General features: G+C 37.1%; 1 pseudogene; it reads left to right on the top strand.

The window, feature by feature from the left end:
- The window catches only part of LOC135051676 (vomeronasal type-2 receptor 26-like), an 81,794-nt pseudogene that overhangs the window by 48,142 nt on the left and 12,618 nt on the right, over positions 1-21,034 (top strand).

The following is a 21,034-nucleotide window of genomic DNA, read 5'->3' as shown; positions in this document are numbered from 1 at the left end:
ACTATTTAAACAGCCAGCTTAATATGTAGATTAATTTGATACTTGTTATGAAGTTGTGGGACATTGCAGCAAATAGTTATGATTACATGTATAAAAGCTAAAATCACTTTTATCAGAACAATAGACATTTACAGAAACAGGTAGTGGACAGGAAGCTCAGGCCAGCCCCTTTGGATGTCTTCAAGGCTGAACCTGATCAGAATATACAAAGGAACTGGTGACTCATCATGAGTCCCCTCCCCCATAAACTACATGAGACATACGCTGACCGCACAGGAGGTCACTGACTTGCTTTTTGGTCTGAGAGGATGATGGAGGACTTGCTATCAGATCAGTTCCTGTATTTATTTACAGAGAGAGAGAGTGATATGGAAAGACAAATCTATATAACTTAAGGATAATGGTATTGTATCGCTGGCATGTAACTGCATGTAACTCTATGTAATTGTATGTTTTTAACTGCTTACTGTGTGAGTGTAACCATGTAACTATAGGTATACTGTACTTTGTAATATATATTGAATCCATATCCTTTTTAATATCAAATATATATATCAATGAGCTTTGTAACTCAGATAATGTGTGGGTGTATTATTTTCTCTTATGGGATACAGTGTTTTGCAATGTACAGCGCACTTTTATCATATATGGTAATAAGCTGTGCCTGGCATCTGCATTATATATATTAGAGCGGGCATTTTAAATATTTGTGAGAAATCAATTTGGCATTCTTAATAAGCTATTACCTAGGCATAACTAAACCTCCATCTAGGTGCAGAAACAGCCAAGATAACTGAGGACCCATCTGTATGTTAATGCTGCCCAAGGTACATAGGATCCCAGTAGACCCACCAGAGTGGCTGATTATCTCAAAGTAGGTGTTGCTGTTACAGACTACTGTCCAGCATCAGATTTTTACTTACAGCTTAAAACATCAGTAGCTGTATCAGACATATGATTTTTTGACTGGTATCCTATGAATGCTTGACTTACCTAAAGATTGCCTAATGGCCAGTATGGATGTTTCCTCACTTAACACCATTATACTGGATAAGGATGTTATTGAGACAGTCTGTGACTCATTGCTAAGGGGACCCTACTCCAGCCTGCCTATTGAATGTATGATATTGCTACTCAGGAAGTTTCTTGAGCTAAACCATTTGTTTATGTCAGGATGCCCATTATTTAAAACTAGCAGGAATGGATATGGGTTCCAATCTGGCCCCTGCCTTTGTGAGCATCTACATGCATAAGTATGAGACTATGCATATATTCCCCAGGTACGTGGGAACTAGCGGCTTTGCTCTACTCGTCATCATCCAGATACATTTAAGAGCAACCTTACGGTGTAACAGTTCCTTAGAGTACTGCAGAATTCTGCAGCTGTTGTAGCAGAAGGGGAAATTGGAATGAGCGAAAGCATGCTTCGGGGAGCATATATATAAGACTGACACTATAAACAAATGCCTCACAAAGGCAAGAAGGTAGCATATGCAAAGAGAAAAAGGAAAATGTGCAGAGTGACAGGATGATCCTTGGTGTCTAGTATGACATCAGCATTAGAATTGCACAAAAATTGATTAAGAAGTCTTAGCCAATGCTGGAGACTGATACAATTTGAAAAGTCTGTGTGAATAACCACTTCTCACTGTGAGACACCCAACCTTAAAGATAAACTTTACTGGACAAACAGGCAATTCAATAGGCCACAACCCACTAACTGGCTTACTAAACAGAGAGGAAGCTACAGATGCCTGGCTGCACAGCCTGTAGGAAATTGATCCCAGGCATATACTTTGCACATTCACACAGAGGACGGAAAACCGCGTGATGTGCCAGATGGCTCAAGAGGTCTGCATTATCAAATGCCAATGTGGGCTAATGTATGTTGGGAAAATGTCATGCATATTTCATGAATGGATGACACTACAAAGATCATCTATCAAGTTGGCAAACATGGATGGCAAGTCGGAAAAGTCAGTAGCACCACATTTCTTCAAAACAGGCCAGCAATTTTTACTGTCCGTTATATGAGGATTGATTGGATCCCCCTCCTAAGAGAGGTGGGGATCGGATATTAGCCCTACTAAATCTGGATGCAAGTTGGATCCATTGCTTGGAAATATATTAATGCAAATACTACTCTAATGAAATTGATTTCAGGAGCAGAAAACCCATTTCCGTCTGTGATATTGTTATGCATTTTTTCTATTTTTCTCTTTATTGTTAGGTGTTGGTTAATGCCTGGCAGCCTGATGTATTTTTTATGTGTGTTTACTACATTATTTACCACCGCGGTTAACTGGGATCAATGGTATGATTGGTACATTTATCCTTGATGTGTAACCATTATATTGTCCATCTTTGGTTACCTGTATAACTATATTGTCCGTTATTTTGACCCCCTGCAGCAACAGCTATTTTACTATACACTTGGCGAGCTTGCCCAAATATGTTAGTATATTGGGCATTGGCATGGATGTGCCGTTAAGCTGGCTAATGTTCCCATATTGCCCTGCATATTATTTATTTTTTTACACTAGATTTGTTGGTCACTTCCAGTTGCCAGTTAGTGGAAGGACCAATAAATGTTTTGCACTTGATACTTTCAGTTGCCACACTTCCTTCCTGAGTGTAGAGAAATGTATTTTGGGTGACATCACTTCCGTGAGTGCATAACTTTTGGTAGGTGGTCACTTCCTGTAGGTGTCCACATAAGCCTGCATCAGATGAGCTATTGCTGGTATTTAAGTAGCTACAGCACACTGGATGAGGTTTGTTTGTTCTATACTGTGGTGCTGTTTCTGTCCCAAAAAAGACTAGTGTCTGGCCAAAACGTTCATTTGCTATGCTGTAAGAGGTTGCAAGTAACACTAAACTTTATTGAAAAAGACCCCGGTGAGTGAATACTTGTTTTGGACATTGCGTATATATGTGAAACAATCTACAGTACCCAATAGTTTCCAAATAGTTAATGCTGGGTTCAATATCTATCTTATTCCCACACATATTGCCACTTAGCAATTATTGCAAAGGAGGTGTCCAATGTGAGATCTGCATTTGTGTGAAATGGTGTCTTAAATTGACCAATGTTGATTTACTGTACCTGGCATTACTCAGTTTGGTCCAGGTGAATAACTGGGCAATGATGCTTCCAAGTCTAGTTGCCAAGAATTTTGCCAGAATTTTAACATTAGTTGAGAGTATTGAAATTGGGGAATATGAGTCAAATAGTAAAGGATACTTCCCTGGCTTACGAAATTAAATTTTTGAGGCTTCCGTTCTAGCATAGATTGTGTTAAAGAGTCAGCCTCGTTTAAGCTGTTAAAATTATCTAAAATAAGAAGGACATCAACTATTGGGTTTGTTGTTTTTTTGTATAGTTCTAATGAAACCCCAACTACCCCTGATGCTTTACAGTACCTCCTGAAAATTATTTATTGCTGATTTTTATTATTAAAAGTTCCAATATGTTTGCATAAAGGTGCTGTGATATGTTAAGGAGCAAAACTCTCATAATGACAGTTAATATGAACCTTAATTCAAATTCCTGATTTCAACTACAAAAAAAATGTGACTTGGGCATATTACTATCATTCTCATCACATGGCAACATTGCAGTTTTATCCTGGGAAGCTATAAATATTTTTGTCCTCTTCTCTATCTCTTTTACCTTTAAATTAGAGTTTATTGTAGAAAACTGTAACCCTCTGATAGACCTGCACATTTTCATTCATTACAGGTACAGTAGCTGAAGGTCACAGCAAGGCATTTCAATTTTTGTGACATGTTATTTTGGGGAGTTTTCCAGCTCTGACTTAATAATTTTAAATGGATCAATCATAAAAACATGGGCAGAATCAAATTTCAGAATGTAGTCCAAATTATTTTCCTTTTCTGCTCTTCTCACTTCCAAATGGCACTTTTCTCCATTGCAGAGGTTCATTCTTGAAGCCAGGTGACTTTTTTTTCATTTCAAGATTGCTCTCCATATTTTCAAGTTTATTAAGTTCCAACTTTTCTTCAGATATTTTATATTCTGCAATATTTATTTTACACTTATACTTTTGTTCTCTTACACTCATTTCCTCATGGACTATTTACGTGCACCTTTCAAGTTTTATATTATCTTCTTGCAACTCTACAATCAAATCACATACAGATGTGTTTAAACTGATTGCACCCACACTATTCATAGGTGTGGCTAGTTTGCCACCATTAGCTTGCCCACCAATGAGTGCATGAGAATAGGCAATACATTGTATGATTGCAGGTGTGGCTGTTTGCACCCTGGCACATGTAATCACTGCCTCGACGTGTACTCATCTGCAAATATATTGCAGCTATGATGAGCCTGAGCACATTTGTGTATGTGAATTTGTTCTGTTGTTTCATGCAGAATTCCTCCAAAACTATATTTCTTTTAGCACAACACTCTATAGTTGCTCTGGTAGCTGCCAAGTTGGACTGAAATGTCCTTATTTGATCAAAATTGATTGAATACAATCTCCATGTCATTTGACTCTTTGTATCTTTCCCACATAGTCTAGGCATGTGGATATATTCCTTTATTTTCCAAGAACATTCTTGGAGCTTCTCATTAGGACAATCTAGAGTATTTTTCTTTAGACCTCAAACCTGCTACTTTTCTTTGTGTGTGTGTGTTGCATCACTCTGCAATGACTTCATAGTGTTTTAATACTTCCACTTTCTGCTGAACTACTACTCACTTTTGTTGCATTTTAAAAGTGTCTTGCGCTTTCTTCGCAAGAAGCATATCATTGATGTTTTTTTTTCCAGCATGTACTATGAACATGTCAGCCTCCTGAAGATGTTCAGATATGACCTCCAATTTGAGATCTGTCTTTTAAAAATATTTAATTTCCAAATGTATTTGGTATTTATTTGATATTTTTAAAGAGGAAAATTCACTCTGTTACTTTTCGACCAATGGCTCATTCAACAGTTTTTCTTCAGCAAACTTATTTAAATCATCTATCTGCTCATAATAATACACGTCTTTAATGGAAAAATGTAGAAATATGGACACATTCTACCATGTTGACATAAGCCATATTTCATCTTCATTTGTAGTTTTTTAAAAAATTGCTAAGCTACAGTCTTTTCTTTAACATGCGGGGTGACACCCAGCACAGGGCTAGGACGCTCAGCATGCCGGGTACTGCCCTCCCACTAACATGTGAATGCATCACTATACAGCAATACACTAGCATGAGTAAGGTAGCCTCCTGCCTATGCAGCCTAGCTGCGATTTCAGCACTTTTGCCTCAGCACCTGAATTGGGCCCATAGTACTTTCTTGGCAGTTCCAGCAATATATACTAACCACACACATTGTTAGTTTTATTCTGCTATTGTTTTTAGATGTCACTTTTTCTGAAACATCACATTGCAACATAACATCTTGAAAATAATTATCCTCCATCCTTTTTCAGTGGAGTTCAAACCACTTTAACTCAGCCTGTTTTATTTCCAATCTGTGGGACCCAGTTCTGGATTTCCAAATCTACAACTTGATAGTAAACACTTGAAGGCAAAATACTTCCTCTAGTAGCAGGTTTCATTTTATAAGTCATATTTATCTGTATACAGTACATACAGGGGCAGCATTTCTTGATTGACACTATCACATTTTGCTGTCAAAAGTACCCTCAACGGTTAGCAGTTGATCTACCGACGGACACAATACAGATGGTCATAATCCCATCAGCCATTGACTGACAGTCAAAATACCAACATTCATTATGCCGATATGTTCAAAATGCCATCATAGTCAGAAAACCGACATTTGAAATGCCAACATGTCAAAATGCAGACATGCATTTTCAAGGAATTTTTGTTTCAAAACAGACTTGTTTATACGTTACCATCCCAGTGACCTGGAGGGGGAATATAATAGTGTTCCGTGCACAATGAGGCACCATGCCCGAAGATATGAGGGGACGCAGAACACTTAGACAGTGTTCATGTTGACCTATATCGACATTGACACAAAAAACCCGTAAACACTCTTGCCAGTATTTTGACATGCCGGCATTTGAAATGTCGGTATTCCGAGTATGTCAGCATTTCAAATATGTCAGCATAATACATGTCTGTATTTTGACAATGTCGGTATTGTGACTGTAGGTCAATGGCTGTCGGGATTATGGACCATCGGTATTGTGTTAATCTGTAAATCATACTGAACCCCTGTCAACACAGCAACCAATGTGCATGAAACTGAAGACTACAACTACCAGCATGTATCACTTTAACTGTCCCTTTAGTTGTCTTTGCAAAATGTATTTTGGGGTAATTGACAATGGCTACAAGTTTAAATGTTTTGCTCAAAAAATATGAACAAAATTCCCAATCTTTTATTTACTACATACTAGGGGGCGGACACTTTTAGTGTTTTGTGTTTTGGTTTTAGATCTGGATCCCTGCTCTTGTTTTGGATCTGGGTTGGTTTTGCCAAAACCACCCTTTCGTGTTTTGGTTTTGGATCTGGGTGATTTTTTAAAAAAAAACATAAAAATAGCTAAAATCACAGAATTTGGGGGTAATGTTGATCCTATGGTATTATTAACCTCAATATCATTCATTTCCACTCATTTTCCATCTATTCTGAACACATCACACCTCACAATATTGTTTTTAGACAAAAAGGTTACACCAAGGTCGCTAGATGACTAAGCTAAGTGACAGAAGTTGACGGCACAAACACCTGGCATATTTAGGATTGGCACTGCAGTTCCAGACAGGATGTCAGTTTTAAAAACTAGGCCCTAAAGAGCACATAATGCAAAGAAAAAAAAGATGTGCAACAAGGTCAATGGATGACTAAGCTAAGCGACACAAGTGGGCGGCACAAACACCTGGCCCATCTAGGAGTGGCACTGCAGTGGCCGACAGGATGGCAGATTAAAAAATAGGCCTCAAAGAGCACATAATGCAAAGAAAAAAAAGAGGTGCCAGATGGAATTGTCCTTGGGCCCTCCCAGCCACCCTTATGTTGTATAAACAGGACATGAACACTTGATTGGCCCCCAACAAAAAAGAAGCAATTAATTTGTACTTGCATAAACTGGCTCTACAGTGACAAGATATCATCCTCAGATTCCCCCCCTTCAGTGTTTACATCCTCATCCTCACAGAGAAATAATATTCAAACAAAACCATATAATTACCCAAAGTTTCTGAACTTTACAATAACTTATGATGATTGCGCTGCAGGTGACAAATAAGGGAGGATGTTCAAAGGTGGTTAACGTCCTTACCTCTACTTATTATGGATTGACAAAGGCAACAGATGGCTTGACACCTGTTGTCCGGATTTGTGGAGAAATAATTCCACACTGAAGAGATGGCTTTTTTGGTATTTTGCCCAGGCATAACAATGTGCTTTTTCATCCCATGGCCAACAACTGTCACCACTGGTGCCTTATTCAAACAAACCACATCACCATCAGAATCCTTTTCACCGACTTCCTCCACAGCGCCAGCTACATCCATATCTTCCTTATCCTGATGTACTTCTACAGTGACATCCTCAATCTCAATATCAGCAACTGGGCTGGCGGTGCTCATAGCAGCACTTGCAGGGGGCATGCAAATGGTGGTAGGAGCCTACTCTTCTATACAGTGTTGTGAAGGTCAGGCCTAGACATCGCAACCGCAGACAGTGCCAGCACCCCTGTATTTTCACAACACCTGCAATTTTACAGCATACAAGACAGGGCCAGTGTACACTGATTTTCACTGCACCCTAGAATTATTACAGCTCACAAGACAGGGCCAATGTACATTGATATTCACTGCACTCCTGAATTTTTACAACAATGTTATTTTAAGAGCAACACCCCTATATTTTACATCATACAAGAGCAGTGTGCTTTTAATTTTTAACAACTGCACCTCTGAATTTTTACAACATACAGGGCCAGCAGTACCCAATTTTTTACAGCATACAGCAGTGTTGTTTAAATGTTTAATAACTGCACCCCTATATTTTTACAACATACAGGGCCAGTGTAATGTTATTTGAACAGCAACCCCCCAATATTTTACAGCATAAAAGAGCAGTGTGCTTGTAATATTTAACAACATACAGGGCCAGCAGCACCCGTAAATTTGAATGCATATAGGAGCAGTGTGCTTTTAAATTTTAAAACTGCAGCCCTTACTTTTTACAACATACAGGGCCAGCAGCACCCCTATATTTTCCAGCATACAGGAGGACAGTGCCCCTGCACAACACAGTGATAGCCAGGACAGCAACACCCATGTACAGCTGCAGCACATGAAACACCAATGTCAGCCAGTGACAACCAGTGACAGCAAGGACAACACCACTATTACAGCACAGGTACACCTCAGTGACTGCAGCAGCACCCCTACAAAGCACACACTAACCACACCCGATGCCACCACCCACAGAGAGAGAGAGACAGAGGTCTGTCTCACTCACTCTCCAAGTCCAGAATGAAAATGGTGGCGACGCGTGGCTGTTTATATGGAATCCAAAACCTGCAAGATTCAGACAGAGGGATGATGACATTTTGCCTTTTTCTTGTTTCTGAGTCTGGCGGGAAGTCCCGAGCCGGACTCGGATCTGGGCTCGGAGCTTGAAGTTCTTGGGTGGAACCAAACCCACTCATCCCTACTACATACACACAGATTTGCAGTATTTTGTTATTAGTGTTGATTGAAAAAAGTATTTCTGTTCACTACCACCACCTAACCTAATTCTACCACTATACTTTTGCTTGCACCTTAAGAAACTACACCAACATACTTTATATCTATTTACTTATATCAAAATATCTTCCTGGTGGACCTTCTTAACCTAAACAAGATCTGCATCTTCCATCTACACCATTTACCTGCTCTCATCCATGGTTACTGGACTTTTTGGGGCTGTACCACCACCACTGTAAAATGCTCTCACATGCTCAATATGACTTTTCTATTGTCTCAAAAACTCAAAGTGTTTATTAAAACTCATCTCTTCAGACAAGCTCGTCAAACTCCAGAATCACCTGCATAAACTTTCCTACACAATTATATCCCCTCTATACAGTCCACACATAACTTTACCTACTTTCTCTTTTTTTTTTTCACTTTCCCTTTCTATTGACTCTAGACCAACATTTCCATGTGAATTGGTTATACAACCCAAAAAAACTGGCAGGTGTAATATGTAATATGTAGTAATAATAACAATAATAATTATTATTATTATTATTATTATTATTATGTATTATTATTTCCCTTAACATTGAAAACTTGTGAGCAGGACCCACTTACCTCTTTTGCTTGTCCGTTATTACCCAGTCTGGTTTTCACTGGAGTGACTACTATAGGCGCAGGGGATGCAGCTGCTATGGGGCCCAGGAAGTCACAAGGGCCCGAGACTGCCACTCCCCCTAAACCAAGTCAGTAAGCTTCAGCACTACAATAATCCTCTCCCTCTACATGCAGCCCTGCATGTATGCAACAGAGCGCTGGCAGCAGGTGAAGCTGCTTCAGTACCAGAGCCACACCTGCACACACACACAGAGCTGGGGCCAAATGTAATACAGTGAGCGTTTCAGAAAGTGAGAGATTTGGTAAAGTGTTGCAGTTTTTTTTAAAGTGAAAATCATTTACACTGCAAAACCAGGTTGATCTTGTTGTGTAAATGATTGCCACTTAAAAAAAAACTGCAAAACCTTACCAAATCTCTCACTTTTTGAAACTCTCACTCTATTAAGAAAAAAACAAAATTGATCAGGCGTCTAGGTTGCAAATTATCTTCCACAATTAGTTAATTGGTAACAGCTCACAGAATGATGTGGGAGTCAAAAGATTTTTTAGTATATACAAGCCAAAATGTATTTACCACTTTCATGGAATAAAGCTGTCTCTCATTTCCCTCACGGCCCCTGGTGCTGGTGTCCTTTAGAAATGGCCATATCCAGAGGAATATTTGTTCTAGAGGTATGTGTTCCACTCTCCACAATACCCTTTTATAGGACAATGTTCACCATTGCCAATAATAGTTGCACTCCGTTACTGCAATAACTAATGAGAGTGGGGTGATAGCGCTATTAAGGACAATCTTCTCCTACCTAAATTAGTAGTTTCCAGTAAGTTAGATGGCGGCTGGTGTGCTCCCACTGCAGTGGCAGCTGAGCACTCTCAATTCCACAGATCGACTGCAAGCTGATCTGTCTGTGCTACGGTCCTGCTGCTCTGCACTGCTGGTCTGTGCTCTCCCCACAATAGATGTAATTAGTATGTTAACATGTTTCCCCACCTGTACAGTTATTAGTGACTTCATCAGACCCTCTCACTCTATTACATTTGGCCCCTGGGGTCTATACCTGGGATCTAATGGGGCCACACCTGCTGACTTCTATACCTACTACTGGTCTCCCATTGCATCTAAATGCAGGGAGACCCTCTCAAAATGTTGCTATGGGGCCCACAAAGGACCTGTTATGCCACTGCTAATTTTGTTACTGTTTTGCTCCCAATTGTAAGGCACTTTGTAAAATAATAGCGCTGCAGTATAAATAACTGTTTATAATGATGATGATGATGATGATCCTCATTTTGCTATTTCAAGTAAAAGTAATGTACAGTATATATGTATAAACTTCAGAGATATTGTGGTGCAGATATACCGCTAATATTATACTGTATATAAAAATATGACTAAAATACAATAAAAAATAAATAAATGCACAGTCATGTACTGTAATATAATCTTATTAATCATACAAATTACAGGATATAAATGTACAAATAAATAATTATGTAGTGGAGTTAGGGACTAGTGTTTTCATGTTAAAGGTTACTGCTGGCTAATTTACCATATGTTTATGGCAAATCCTTCATAGTGGTGTTCCTTTTCAGATTTTTCAGAAACAATGTAAAATGTTTAATTAGCTTTCTCTTTTATTGGTTATAAATTCTGCTGTTTATTGAGTAATGAGCTTAACTATAGCTATGGGCAAATGTATGATGGGACTGAATATAAAGTAAATATGCCAATATTGCATATACAGCCAATTACATTTTCCGACTGTGATCTGTACTCTGATATATTTAATTTTTAAATTAAATAACTAACTCAATTTAATGCTCATGATCACCAGATAATCATCATTTAATTCTGGAATAATTATTTTCTCCTTATTAACCTTTAATTACAATGGATTTGTTCTTGATATTAAAAGTCAAATAACCAGCTGATGTATACGTAAACTTAAATATAGTAGCATTGTTTAGCTTTCCTAATAGATGTGCCATTCTTTCTAGATCAGCTACGGTGCTACAGACCCAGCTACGAGACAGGAATGTGTTTCCATATCTTTTCAGCACCGCATATAATGACCATGTTTACTTTTCTGCTGTTTTAAAATTCTTGAAACATTTTTCATGGAACTGGATTGGAATTGTCACTACTGACGATGACAGTGGAAACAGAGAAAGCAGCATTCTCAGCTCATTACTTATGAGTCACGGCATCTGTATTGAGTTTACAGCTAAAGTTGATATTAAAAACCGTCTACATGACATTGGATATAAAGGCACAACGGTTGACAATAGCATAAACCGACAGATCATTTCACGATCTTCAGCCAATGTCATTGTTGTCTGTGGATCAGTATCTTTGTACTTGCTTCTTGTATTGGAAGTAGCAACTAATAAGACTATAATCTTTCCCCCTCCCTGGTTCAATAATTATGAATATGAGACAGGTTTTAGTAAAGTATTTAACCTTTCTTTAGGGTTTACACATCATTTGGAACCTGATGAAGTGAACAATAGTAGAAGAAGACATTTTGTTAATCCATATAGTAAAATTGCAATGAGAGAGTTTACACAGAGTATCCATCCATCCAATTACCCAGATGACAAGTTCCTTGAAGATACCTGGATAATACGTTTCCACTGTTTGTCTCCAAATAAACATAAAAATTCACTGTTTGGAGAGATATATGATATTAAACTGCACAGATGCTCAGGATATGAATCTATAACCTCATTTTTATTTCACACTGGTTTTCCTATTCTATACAATGCCTTACTGACAATGTTTCATGCTTTAGATGATATTCTGTTATCTAAGGAACACCAGCATTCTGAGTACAAAGTGGAAACATTTGATTATAGAAACAAGGTTGTTGTTATTATTATTATTATTATTATTATTATTATTATTAGTATTATTATTGTTGTTATTATTATTATTATCAATATAAACTGAATAACTTCAAACAAACAGTAAATATTGTCTTTCTCAAAGAACAATTGTAAGATGTAATACATTATGAACATTTTATTTTATTTGTATTTAGTGCTTCTACCCATCTTTGTAATTGTTTCTTATGTAATAGATTTTCAGTTGGTGCCTTATATGTGTAGTCATAATATTATTATCCACATTGTATAGAGAGGTGGATATTACACAAAATGCAATGTGACCATTATTGGCATCTTGTAATGTGATTAGAGGGGAAGAGTCAGGAAGAATATGTATTTTTGCCACTCATACAGTAGAATGTACAGATGTAGCCATGCTCATATTACAGTGAGGAGGCTTGTTACAGAACATCTGTAGATGGTTCATTTTTCAGGTTTGTTTCTTTCTTTTCCTCATTTGGACTACCACTGCTGTCTGAGGGTTTTCTCAGGTTAAAGAAAAAGAGATTACACTCATTTATGAATGATCACAAAAAGATTAATTGAGAAGATGAGTTCATAAAAACATTAATTCAAAAATAAAATAACACTCCTGTGTGAGCTTGTTTATTTTAACCTGCCGGTTGTTTTCCTAGTGGTTGTGCAGCAGCTGAACTTGGTGACTGTCTCACCTCTTAGAAGCCATAAGTCATTCGGCAGGTGATCTATAAACCAGTTCTGTGATTGTTTATAGTAATCACCAGAACCTCACCCGTTGTCACAATGCATTTTCTATCTGTTATTTGTAAACAAATTTTAGTTCTGATACAGTGGAATTTCAGAAAACTGTCCAAGTTGTTGAAAATGTCATATTATATATATATATATATATATATATATATATATATATATTATATACTGTATGATCTGGTGCTTTGCTTGCCATCATGTGAGATAAAATTCTTTTTACAGGACCAGTGTATTGTGACCGTGTAAAATATATGACCAATGTGAACTTAAAAATGTCTGTTTTATTGAAAGTTACACAAATACCTGAGATCGATTCAGTATGAAGTTGGAGAAGAGAAGAGGTTTTACTTTGATAAAAAAGGAGAATTGAGTACAGAGTACTACATTTATATGTGGTTAGGGAAACGAAGGAAGATTCCTATCGATATAACTGTGGGTTACTTCACACCATGGAAATTACCAGATAAACAATTTATCATTGATTCAAGTGTTATTATCTGGAAAACGGACACAAACAAGGTGAGAAGTAAAAAATAGTTTAAAGGTCTAAGGGAAGAATTTAGTTAGCCGTGGAAATTACTGTAGCTAATTGATCTTGGGGTGGGGATGGGGGGTAATTCAATTATATCCGATAGCCTGAACTATTGGGGATTTTGTTTCACCTGCCCAGGGGAAAGAGAAACAAAATCAGCAATAAGTGCCATATTTTCATGGCCTTGATCTGGAAAACACATGGATCTTGGTACTTATCCCAGATCCTGTGTGCTTTTTCAGTAAAATGGTAGCAAAAAGAGAAAAATAGGATAATTGAATTATCCTGAAAAAACAATTCTGGTAAAACAGGATTTTGCCACAATTTTTTTACAGTGGAAATGGAGCGTGGGTAATTGAATTCCATCCCCTTCAGTTGAAGTATGATTATTTTAGAGATGAGCGGTTTAGATTACCTTTAATCCAAATGTCTTTGAATTTGGGAATCTGGGTCTAATCTTGACACTTGTTTTACTGCAAGGCTCATATTTCAAATTTAAGCCAAACTTCATCCTCCCGGCATCGGATTCTCGTGGGTTTTTGAATCTATATATGGTTGTCGCAGCTGGTACTCAGTGCCATTCCACTCTCAGCACGCTACTGTATGCTGCACTGTACTCTGCTGTATTGGTGATACATAGTGTCTCGCAATATTACTCAGAACATCATAATAAGGATCCATCACTGGTAAAATTCGTAGGAATACAGAAATAACAGCAAATTGGAGAGAGGAGATCTGAGTTCTGACCTAATTAAAAATTAAACACATTGGATATATTTTTTAAATACATTACAACCAAATGGACTAAATATTGATATTGACCTTAAGACATTCCTAATTGCTGATTAATAAAAATAGAAATATTACCTTTCCAACCTTTTAACTTAAATTATGTTATACCTAAGAATTTTAAATATTTTATATGACTACATTTAATATACCACATATAGAGAACAATGCTGATTTATTCCTTTCTTTCCTATTTTTATTCTCTCTTTTTGTTTAATTACTTTTTGTTCCTCCTTCTTTATAAAATACCCTCTTAAAAATGAAGAATTACAATTACCATGCAGTTTCCACCAATTTTATATAATCACTTCCTGTAGAAACCTTCCATTTTTTAGCAATACAAATAAAGTTTAAGAAGAAGTTTTTTTTTAAGGAACTTGGTATAAAAATACAGCCCCCACAGGAAGGAAAGACACCCATGATTAAGTGCACATGCACAAAACGCGTTGGAAAGCTAGCAGCAGAAACTTGAAGGAGTAGAGTAATACAGCACAGAGACGATACATCCAGCTGCAAGGAAACCAGCTGCAAACAGACCATTAAGCTCCACAAAGCATCCGGCAACACAGAAACCGGCTACAGGATGCTGGACCTTAGGTTAGACTGCAGGGACACCTTCGCTTGAGAGGTCCTTTACGGCACAATACAGACTCCTGCAATTGGCTTCTCTACCTACCGGAAAAGCTGCAGAATCACTAAAAAGAGCTTAAACATTATTTTTAATTTTAACTTTTTCTTTCTAATTCTTTTCTTTTTTCAATTGATTATTTTTCTTTTTTTTTCTTCTTTCTTCTTACTTAGAAAATTGTTACTTCACAATGCTTTGTTTTACCATACAAATAACTGTAGTCTGCTGCTTTGACTGTGCTGTGTCCATCTAAAGTGGCTTTTTACAAGCAGCACTACATTTTGTATTTTCATTGTCAGGTTTGGAAAAAAAAAGAAAAACATACAAAAAAAGTAAAAAAATAAAAAAGAAGAAAAACATTATTATTTTAAGTTTGCACAACCTGTGTGCATTGAACCTCTAAGTAGTTATTATTCACATACACATTAAAATAAAACCACTTTGTATTGCCACAGTGGAGTTGAGCTGCAAAGTGAAAAGCAAAGATATTCTTCTATTGTTTGTACTGTTTTGTGTGCTTCACCCTTGTTTGCTAGGTTCACGTGCATTTATAAGCCTTCTGACTCCATGCAGCTTGAATTGAGCTGTCACTTAAAAATATATATATATATATATATATATTTATACATAAATGCAAGAGCCCTCACTCACTCACTTATCACAAATTATTTTACTTCCCGATATATTAGGAAGCTGAAATTTAACATACCATAGGTACTGTATGCTTCAGATGGGAAAAAGAAAAACTACATAGTTTGAATTTTAATAACCCCCCTAAGGGGATAAAAAGAGGGCTGACATAATGACATCATTACTGATGCATGACTTGCGTTGCATGAACGATAACGCCCAAATGGACAATCAGATCAAAATTTGGATTGCACCTCCAGTGTGTAGAATTTAATAAACTACAAAAATAGTCCTGTCCCTTTTTACAGTATCTTCTATGGGTGCTCCTCAGGTAATGCCAAGAACCATGGATTAATATTTACTTACATTAAGACGTCTCAAATGTACATCTCTAGAGATTATTTTATAATTTTTAACACTCATTTATATGTATATATATATATATATAAATAACTGAAAATCAGAAACTGCCATGCGAAGAACAGGCAGGACAACTATTGTATATATATATATATATATATATATATATATATATATATATACATGTATAGTCCTAAATCCACTCGCATATCCATAAAATAGCTGCTTCCGGTTACCGATTCAGGGGAATAAATATCCCAAGCATCAAGCATCCAGAAAAATGGCGCTCAGCAGAAACTTCGCAATAAAGATACTTTTAATTCTGAACTGTCAACATTTCAGGGGCCTGCAATGCCTCCTTTGTCAGGACATACTGTACATAATATCAAACAAACCTAATCTAAAAAAAATAAACTCTTTACACTACTGTGCATTGTTCATGTGCATCTGTAAGCCCTGTGACTCCATGCAGTTTGAATTAAGCTGCAACTTTAAAAAAATAATATATATATATATGTATATATATATATATATATATATATAAAATAAGCGCAGGTGCGGCACTCAGGCAAAGTAGCAGCAAGAATGACAGGCGGAGACTGTATTAATCAATCAACATTTCAATATCCGAAAATATTGAATCCTGATGACAATATTTTCGGATATTGAAACGTTGATTGATTAATACAGTCTCCGCCTGTCATTCTTGCTGCTACTTTGCCTGAGTGCCGCACCTGCGCTTGTTTCATATTTTTCATTTGTGAGGGCACCGGCTCAAGTTTTCTACTAAGTGGGGAGTGCCGGACCTTGGATTCTATTTATATATATATATATATATATATACGACTGCTCGGCTCCGGCACTCCTGCTGTGTTTATCTTGCTAGGGTGCCTTCCCTGTGGGACATGCCCACCCAAATATACAAACAGTGTTGAAGGCGGCACTCAAAGACTTGCACAAATAGTGAAAAAAACATCCATGTGCGGATGCTGTTTTAATGCGTGTTACGTTTCGGGGACGTATCCCCTTCCTCAGACAGTGATAAAGTGCATCAGTACAAGTATAAATACATATAACAATTAGTGCCACTTACCCCCTTTCCATGACACTCAGCTGCGTGCCTCGCGGTGTTCCAGACCTCCCTTGTCCCGCACTTCCGGTCTCTACGTTACCAGAGGTCAGGAAGTGACGTAACTGGGCCAGTCGGTTACCATGACGAATCGCCGCGAGCTGTCATGTAGGAAGGAAAAAACATAAACAATACCTAAATTCATAACATCTAGATACTAGATAAGTATAATACACATTGTGAAAAACAATCCTGTGTAATAACATGAAACACTTAGACATACATACAAAGATGCGCTCAATGTGAGCTAGAGTATGCCTGAAAACCAAAATGTGTAGACCTAAAAAGTGCAATGTGTAAATAAAATACCTGCACTGGACAGCGTGACACAAAAACCTGCAATGTGACCTAATGGCACTTATCTATTTCATGTAAATGTCTTCTTTCACCTTTTTAGTACAGAAAAATAATTTTTTATTTTGTAAAGAACTGTGGTTGCCATAGTATATGGCACTTTTGCCAGCCGCAAAAACACCTTTCAGCTCGGCCTTTCTAAGGAAGCAATTGGGTAACTATTCTGACTATACCTTCTATTAAAGAAATGTTGTGACCCCAGCTTATATGTGTACACCTGATGATTTTTCGTACTGCCTAACACCCCATTACAGAAAATTGATAAGCCCCAGGGTTTCATTAAGTCCCCTTGGAGCCAAACAGTCAAGCTTAAAAATCCATTTGGATTCTAATTGGAGCAATTTCTTGCCCCTGTCACCACCGCGTATGGAGGCAGGGACATGGTCTACCGCTTTATATCTAAGGCTAGCCAGATTATGTCGCAAGGAGGCAAAGTGACGGGCTATCGGTTGGTCACTTCAGATCCGGATCTGAAATGTTTCCAGAACCATGGATTGATGCCCAGCTACACTCGTAGCAGAAACATCAAGGACATGATTGTCAAAACAGATGCAACAGGTTTCTGTCAACCAAAAGCATCCAGAAATTTTCTAAGTAGAAAGAACGGATGTTTCAAATGCTTAGGATGCACAACTTGTTCCTTTATGCTTATTGGTGACACCATACCGCACCCACAGACTGGTAAGAGGCTGAAAATAAGGTGGCCATTAACGTGCACTACAAAGTTCGTAATATATGTCATAGTATGCCCTTGTGGGCTATACTATGTTGGAAAGACCGAATGTCAACTGAAAGTGAGGCTTACACAACACAGGTCGGCTATACGGGCAGCGATAGCATCGGGTACAAGTGACCAATTAAATTATGGATATTTTTTTCAATGATTGTTAAAAGATTATTAACTGTTCTGTTTGTACCATGATGGTTTTTAAGGCTCATTATAAGTTTGTAATCATTCTCTCCTGGGACTTAGATACAAGAGATCCTGGTAGCATTAGTGTATTATCCATTTGGATTTTAATAATAGATTTCAGTAAAATGAATTCAATGTATAAACTTTTTTAGGCACTTCAGCCTTTATACTGTAAGAGGAATTTGCACCATTCTCTAACGTCCAGTGCCGTTTATTATTGCACAACATTTTGGTATGTATAATATATATTTTTCACACTTCACAATGGTGGATTAAATCAAAGGAGGATCTTTTTTCCCCCTAATTGAGACTCATTATCCTTTATTATAGGTCTGATTTAGATCTTGGGTCAGATTCAGATATCTGGTCTAGTTTTTAAGACCCCTTTAAAGTCCCTTGTCTAGAGTTTATCACTCAGACACATACTGGTACATATATTTTTTTTTAACTTCAACACCACCCACCTCCACAATCTGTTTTTCTATACTGGCACTTATTTCAAGTCATCTACTGGTCTTTTTCGATTTACCTGAATCAATACTCACAGTGATGCTTTCACTTTTTTCAAGCTACCTTAATCATGTTTTATCTAACCAATTGGTATGTATGGCTCTTTATGAGACTACCAATTGTATTGTATATGTTTACATTTTATATTGTTTAGTTATTTTATCATTCAGATCTTGTACCCCTGAGGAAGTCACATGGGATGAAATGCATTGGGTTCTTCTGATTGACATTCTGTTACACGTTGAACTTACAGCAACAAGGGATCATACCCGGAATTAGCTGTTAAAGAGATAAATCTGTTATGTCATTGTACTATTATGGAATGAATTGATTTTATTGGAGCCTGTTAATAAATTTTTAAGCCAATGCTTTTATTAGAACTTTATATAATGGATGGTGGATTATAAGAATATTCTATTATGTTTAGCGCCCTCTGATCTATATATATATATATATATATATATATACATATATACACAACAATAGCCTATTTGTTGCACTGGGAATAAGTAGGCTGCAACCTGATGGTGAACCCTGCTAGTAGGGATCAAATGACAGAAACAGCAAACAAGGTAATTTAGGTGCACCAATATTACTAACAAGATTTTTCTTAGATACCCTTAAGTATTTGAAATATCAATAATAACAATTGTTAAAATGTTTATTCTTATAGATAAAAAGAGGGTTGTAAAATCTTTACATATAGAGTAACACTGTACACACAATACACCAAATTTACGTATACGGTAACCTGCTAGTTCCCTCGGGGTATGATGTTATACACCTCACCCTTTCGGTTGTGAGCTCATAGGTGGATTGCCCCTCAGGATTTTCAGGCTGTTGTAAAAGTAACACAACATGTTTTGTCCTCTATTATGGACTTCTTCAGGGGTATAGATCTTAGAAAATAAAAGCCTTATGCAATAAAACACAGGTTCTCAAACTCGGTCCTCAGGACCCCACACGGTGCATGTTTTGCAGGTCTCTACACAGAATCGCAAGTGAAATGATTAGTTCCACCTGTGGACCTTTTAAAATGTGTCAGTGAGTAATTAATTCACCTGTGCACCTGCTGGGTTACCTGCAAAACATGCACTGTGCGGGGTCCTGAGGACCGAGTTTGAGAACCTATGCAATAAAATATACACATGTATATAAACATAAATCAATATAAACTAATAGATATTACAAAGTATACTGTATATGATATATAATTCATATTATAGGGTATACGCATTTCTCAGGAGGATAGGTACATATACTAGTAATATAGTCTTCATATTTATAAGGTGAGTATAATCATTCATTCAGATAATGTTTGAATAATACTTAAGATTTCAATAATCATATTATGGTCACCTTTTGTTATACATAAATACCAGGCAAAGCGTATCATTAAAATATCAAGTGCTTTTCATCCTCAGGTCTCAACAGATCGTAATCTAATTTAATAGTATTAATACTTTTAGGTCATAGGGTAATCAATGGTATATAAATAAATGTATTAGACATATCAAATAACCCTTCATAAGAATCAATTTTGGATGAAAAAATCAAATAAAATTTTCTTATAGTAAGGTTACTAATTTTATATATATATATATATATATATATATATATATGGAGTAGTAATATATTTTGAACTTCAAACATTAAGGGGATAACTGGAGAATGAGAGAGAAGTAATACAGCTACCTCTATTTAGATTGCTTTTATTAGTATGTATATACTGTATACCTGTAGCAACACTCTGGTAAACTTTACCTTGCCTGCAGAGATCAGGAGGTAAGCACATCGCTTGGTGCATAACTGGGGCATAGAGAGGGTCAGACCCATTATATCTACATCCTTGGCTTAGCTATTGATTTATTGCTGTGGTGGGATTAACAGTTTGCTGAGGTGGAGGGAGAGCTTATTCATTTATTATTATAGTGAGGGATAATAATTTATTGTGCTGTTCGCAGAGCGATAGGTCATACTAATTACAGTATGGGTGTTACTGAATCCATTTCTAGAAAGCTAGTGTGACAGAAAGCATACAGTAGAAGATTCATTATTGTCTTTTCTTCTTTCATGTACCTTTCTGTTCTCCAAAGTGGGTGATTCAGATCTGACCGTAGATGTGCTAAATTTAGCACATTTACGATCATTTACTATGACATGGGGGGGACGCCCAGCACAGGGCTAGTCCACCCCACATGTCAGGCCCTACCCCCAAGCTTTTGCATCCACTGAGTAGCTCCCTGCCTGCGCAGCCTAGCTG

Source organism: Pseudophryne corroboree, chromosome 1, assembly GCF_028390025.1.
Source record: "Pseudophryne corroboree isolate aPseCor3 chromosome 1, aPseCor3.hap2, whole genome shotgun sequence".
NCBI classification, from domain to species: Eukaryota; Metazoa; Chordata; class Amphibia; order Anura; family Myobatrachidae; genus Pseudophryne; species Pseudophryne corroboree.
The sequence above is the reverse complement of the archived record's forward strand: the minus strand, read 5'-3'. Positions and strand labels throughout refer to the sequence as shown.